The sequence below is a fragment of the Pseudophryne corroboree genome, chromosome 10, assembly GCF_028390025.1.
Source record: "Pseudophryne corroboree isolate aPseCor3 chromosome 10, aPseCor3.hap2, whole genome shotgun sequence".
NCBI lineage: Eukaryota > Metazoa > Chordata > Amphibia > Anura > Myobatrachidae > Pseudophryne > Pseudophryne corroboree.
In genome coordinates this window covers 222,417,080-222,423,079 of record NC_086453.1, presented here as the reverse complement: position 1 = coordinate 222,423,079, position 6,000 = coordinate 222,417,080, and the positions used below count along the sequence as shown (strand labels likewise).

General features: G+C 44.6%; 1 protein-coding gene across 3 annotated transcripts in view; it reads left to right on the top strand.

The window, feature by feature from the left end:
• The first annotated feature begins 2,020 nt into the window (after window positions 1-2,020).
• H6PD (hexose-6-phosphate dehydrogenase/glucose 1-dehydrogenase) overlaps window positions 2,021-6,000 on the top strand; it is a 116,052-nt gene continuing 112,072 nt past the window's right edge. Inside the window, exon 1 of one of the 3 annotated variants that reach the window (XM_063943096.1) lies at window positions 2,021-2,200. The gene's annotated coding sequence lies outside the window, so the exon portion shown is untranslated. Of the gene's footprint in view, window positions 2,201-2,261; window positions 2,374-6,000 lie in introns of those variants that run through there. The other 2 variants (XM_063943099.1, XM_063943098.1) reach the window with 2 other exon arrangements.

Sequence of the window (6,000 nt, the reverse complement as noted above, 5' to 3'; positions counted from 1 at the left end):
TGGAGCTGCAGCTCCATCCGCCCCATTGTTAATCCGGCCATGAACACATTCATAATTAAAATACAAAAAAGTTTGTATTATTCAGAAACAACTGCTGCTACTTGTATTCGTCTTCATCATTCTCTACTTCCATCTGCTCCTGAGTACAAGCAAATAATATGGCTTTACCGGATGCTTTTCCATTTTTTTTTCTGTACTGCATCAGTGCAAACACATTCTTACTCTACTTGGACTAGCCTAGTAGCCTGCTGTCTTTCTTTAGTACCATGCTCTCAGCTGGATACACAGCTAGGAACTATGGGGGTAATTCCAAGTTGATCGCAGCAGGAATTTAGTTAGCAATTGGGCAAAACCATGTGCACTGCAAGGGAGGCAGATTTAACATGTGCAGAGAGAGTTAGATTTGGGTGGGTTTATTTTTATTTCTGTGCAGAGTAAATACTGGCTGCTTTATTTTTACACTGCAAATTAGATTGCAGATTGAACACACCCCACCCAAATCTAACTCTCTCTGCACATGTTAAATCTGCCTCCCCTGCAGTGCACATGGTTTTGCCCAATTGCTAACTAAATTCCTGCTGCGATCAACTTGGAATTACCCCCTATGGTGGTCATTCTGAGTTGATCGCTCGCTAGCTAGCTACTTTTTGCAGCCATGCAAACATATAGTCGCCGCCCACGGGGGAGTGTATTTTCGCTTTGCAAGTGTGCGATCGCATGTGCAGCCGAGTGGGACGAAAAAGTTTTTTGCTGTTTCTGAGCAGGTCTGAACTTACTCAGCCCTTGCGATCATTTCAGCCTGTCCGGTCCCGGAATTAACGTCAGACACCCACCTGCAAATGCCTGGACACGCCTGCGTTTTCCCTACCACTTCCAGAAAATGGTCAGTTGACACCCATAAACGCCTTCTTCCTGTTAATCTCCTTGCGATCGGTTGTGCGTATGGATTCGTCCCTAGAAGCATTGCACAGCAACGATGCTGTTTTTACCCGTATGACGCACGTGCGCATTGTGATGCATATGCATGCGCAGTAGTAACTTGATCGCTGCGCTGCGAAAAACGGCAGTGAGCGTGCAACTCGGAATGAGGGCCTATGAGGGTGATTCAGATCTGATTGTAGATGTGCTAAAACCATGGCACGAGCTGTGGTTTATTGATGCTTTTGTGTACTGCTCCGGGAGCCGGCTCCTGACAGATCCCAGTGCAGCACTCCACCAATGCCCCCCCGGTCACATGACCGCTCCCCTATCATGTGACCACTGCCGAGGAAAGAGGTGGGGGCGATGCAGGTCACGGTGCTGCCCCAGCTTCCCCACCGGGCATCACAGCGCTGAATGCTGGCTCCGGGCCGCGGCGCCCTCCCTGCAGTCCCAGCCTGCTGCTGCAGCGGGCATGGGACACTGTAGGAGCCTGGTATTGCTCCTAAATGCAGTTTTGTAAACTAAAGGTCCGTACACATTAGACGATGTCGCTCTATGAGCGACGTCGGCTACGGTTTCCCCTCCCAGGCCGGCCAGTCGGCGGCCGACTGTACACACTGAGCGATATGACCGCTCATATTGCTTAGTGACGTCACGCCTCCGCCAGCCGTACATGCAGGTCCTGGACGACAGTCCAGATCCTGCATGCATGCAATGCCGACAGCGACAATCTGTCGTCGCTGGCGGCATACACACTTGCCGATAAAATGAGCGACGTCGCTCAGAAAGGGGGAAAATGAGCGACGTCGCTCATTTTACCGGCAAGTGTGTATGGGCCTTTAGTCCCATTGTTTTATAGGAGTCGTGCAGAAATCAAGGTTCCTGCACTTGCAGAGTGGACCTAAAAATATTTTCTCACTGTTGTAGCCGTCCCCCTCCAGGCATTACTGCAGTTCTGCAATTCTGAGTCTGAACATTTGCTATAAGCCGGTATACAGTGCCAGGCAATACAGTACGTGCCTGTGAGAGAGACGGCTGACTCTCGCCTGCCTGTATATCAAGCATATTCCAATCTCTCATTTCCTGATTGCTGCTGCCTCACAGTTTGCTACACTTCATTCACCCCTCCCTCGTCTCAGCCTCTAATAATCACATGGGAAGGAAGAGGAGGAGAACATCAACCCGGAGCTATATGCACCTGCCTGGCTACCAGAAGCAGCTTTCCGTTTTCCACATGGAGTGATCTGATCTCCGGCTGCAGGTGGCGCTGTGCTGACAGGTGTGTGTCTGTACCCTGTACCCCGAATGTATAGTATATCAGTAGTAAGAGGGGGGAGGGCATGTGTTACAGGTCTACTGATAAGCTGTAGGGTGCCGTGTACAGCTGGTGGAGGGAGGTGAGAGAGGATAAGCAAACACAGGGCATAGTTGTGGATTGTTCCTCATTTCTAGGTAACAAGGTTTTAAACGTTTGCTCTTCATAATGACTGTATTTTGAGTTACAGAGCAAATGCACTATGAGATCCCTTTTCCTGCATGTCGTTATTGCAATTTATTTGTGGCTTTTATAAATGTTTGCTGAAGAGTAGTATTAACAATACAGTATAAAACAAATACAAAAATGTATATTTCTATGCAAACCTTTACAGCATGAAACGTCCATCAGGTACAAAATGTTCTGCTCCTGTACTTCCCTCTTAATTTATGCTTGTCACCTGTGTAAAAACAAAAAAACAACGGGTGTGGTATGTAAGGTCGACAGGGATGCTAGGTTGAAAGGGTCTTTAGGTCGACGTGGTCTATGTCGACAGGTCGAAAGGTTGACATGAGTTTTGATGTTTACTGTTCCCAATTGTAGTCCACGTGGATCGTAAAGTATGAAAAAGTTTTAAAAAATGTGAAAAACTCATGTCGACCTAGCATTATTGGTGCCCCCCATCACGTCAATGCCCCCTTTATGTCAGGGCTGGTCCCAATGCCTTCCGTCTGCCAAAGCAGTGCCAACCGCAGATCCCCCCCCCCCCCCCCTCCCTCCCCACCACTACAATTTACTGACCATTGTCCCCCTACCAGTTACAAAGTAAAAAAAAAAGTTTTAATGACAATAACTAATGAAAAGAATCTTGTCTCAGCTGCCCAGCAGTGGAGCATGCTGTGCCACCCTCAAGCAGGTATCACCCCCAGGCATGTGCCTATTGTGAAATCCAGCACTGTGTATGAACAGAAAAGGTGATGAAGCTAAGCTTCTTAATGGCTGATCAGCCACACGGGTAAACCTCTATACTCTGAGGCAAGCACCGTATGGAATAATAGTGCCCTAACCCACATTATGCTTTCCAATATGAAGGAAATCAATGGAACAATTGTATGTCTTTTCTTTCATTAAGTTCATTTTGCTGAGCTGTGGGATTTGTAGACCTTTTCTACTGCAGGTTGTGTACCTGTATACAGGTTGAGTATCCCTTATCCAAAATGCTTGGGACCAGAGGTATTTTGGATATGGGATTTTTCCGTATTTTGGAATAATTGCATACCATAATGAGATATCATGGTGATGGGACCTAAATCTAAGCACAGAATGCATTTATGTTACATATACACCTTATACACACAGCCTGAAGGTAATTTTAGCCAATATTTTTTTTACAACTTTGTGCATTAAACAAAGTGTGTCTACATTCACACAACTCATTTATGTTTCATATACACCTTATACACACAGCCTGAAGGTCATTTAATACAATATTTTTAATAACTTTGTGTAATAAACATAGTTTGTGTACATTGAGCCATCAAAAAACAAAGGTTTCATTATTTCACTCTCACTCAAAAAAGTCCGTATTTCGGAATATTCCGTATTTCGGAATATTTGGATATGGGATACTCAACCTGTATATCACTCATCTTACTGTATATCAGTTATTGGCCGTTGCGGAAGTAAGTATCCTAATTCTAACCCAGCGATTGCCAACATTGCGACCGCCTCCCCCTTGTATATGTGAACATTGTGAACGGCACCACAGTAAGTATCCGGGGTGTACCTGCAGCACTGTTTCATGACATAGGGAGCATGCTGATTCTGATCCATCTGTATCCCAATGTGATCTGTTTTATCCATCAGTTTAATAACCCCTACAGTTCCCTGTTGATAATGCTACATGTGATACTGGCCATACATGCTACAATTATCTGTGCAATCTGTTCTATATCGGCAGATCGCCCAGATAATTGTAGTGTATATGCAGGCGACCAATCCTAATGCAGTTAAGACAGGCACACTATAGTGATATCGGCACCATTTGCCATATCGGAACAATATATTGCCTAGTGTATATGCCTGATTGTGCACTCCTGCATTGTAATGAAGACGGAACGAGATGTTGTTCTGTCATTCATTATATCGGGCAGTGTGAACCTGCAATCTTGCATGATCTGGGATAAAGAGAAGTTGTCCAAACCATTAACGAGATTGATGGTCGGCCTGATTTGTCCTGGCTTTAAGTTACCTACAGAAGACCGTGAAAATGTATTTGGTGTGATATAGGGCCTAATTTAGACTTGATCGCAGATGTGCGAGAAAACGCACATTTATGATCTTTCTTTGACATGCGGGGGGATGCACAGCACAGGGCAAGTCCACCCCGCATGCCGAGTGCTGCCCCCCCCCTTGCAGACATGCGAGAGCACGGCGGCGATGCTTTCGCATGTTTCAAGTAGCCCTCTGCCTGCGCAGCCGAGCTGTTAAGGGTTGCAGCGGCTGCGTGAGACGTCACGCAGCTGCTGCGGCCAGCCCCACAAACGATCTGGACACTCCTGCATTGTGCGGACCGCTCCCCTAAAACGGAGCATCGTCTCCTACAAAACGCGTTCTGAAGAGAACGCAGTTTAGGACTGTGCACTTGCGCCTACCAGGGCATGCACAGATGTGCAGAAATTGCTTCATAGCGATTTTAGCACATCTGCGTCAGGGTCTGAATTAGGCCCATTGCTGTTTGATGCACTGTTTCTCAGGATTAGTCTTAATACTGTATTACTAGTGGTAACAACAAGTAGAACATATCACGTTATTATTTACCCAGTCTAATTGCATTTGCGTCGTATTTGTCTGTTCCAGCTCTAATGATTAGTGTGAATACTATTTTGTGACTTCCTACAAGTACTGTATGTCTACTTTCATGCACTTTCTACTTTGAATATGGAGGTATATGTATTTGTGGGCTGAGATGGCAGCATCTGCTGGGGTGCAGCTGAAGGGGGGAGGTTAGTGTATCGGGGATTCGGCATACAAACAAAAAACTAGATTTTATATTGTATGTGAGATACAGGAGGGCACATTAACAGGGGCATTTCCTGCTGGAATGTGCATAACCGTGCTGTTCCAATATATATACTTGAATACAGATGCTCCTCATTTAACGACGAGTTCCGTTCCTACGACTAGGCCGTTAAACGAATTGGTTGTTAAGCGAGGAGCACATAATTAATACAGGTAATCGTTTTTATTTATGCTGAATAAACAAAATGTTTAATAGAAATTTCAACTTGATGAGTTTGTTTTACTTTGCATAACTCTTACATAATGTACAGTATTACAGAACATAAAAATACACTCCATTGTAAATTATAAAAAATTATTAAAGTGCCCTTTCCAGCTGGTCAGAGAGCTGGTTGTAAGTCTGAGTGGGTGTTAAACAGGTAGGTTAAGTAAGGAGCATCTGTAGTGCCAAAGATAGGGGTATTATCCCTATAATTTTCATAGGAAGCATTTCACACCTTCTAGTTTTAAGATGCAATGCTGGCCATATTTTGATCAAAGTAGTAAAAAGGTTTAAACATAAGTGATACATAACAAGTGACCATTACAATGACTTGTCGCTTCCGTAATTAACCCAAAGCATTAATGAGGCTAAATAGAGAAGTATTATAGGAGATATATGTAAAGTTTGCAATTAGTAAATGGAATTGGTATACGAGACCTTTAACTGTTTCTAATATGTACATTTTGGGGCAATCAAATCTATACACAACATTGAGCCTTGGATCTCATAGAGACCTGAGGTCACGGGTTCGATTCCCACT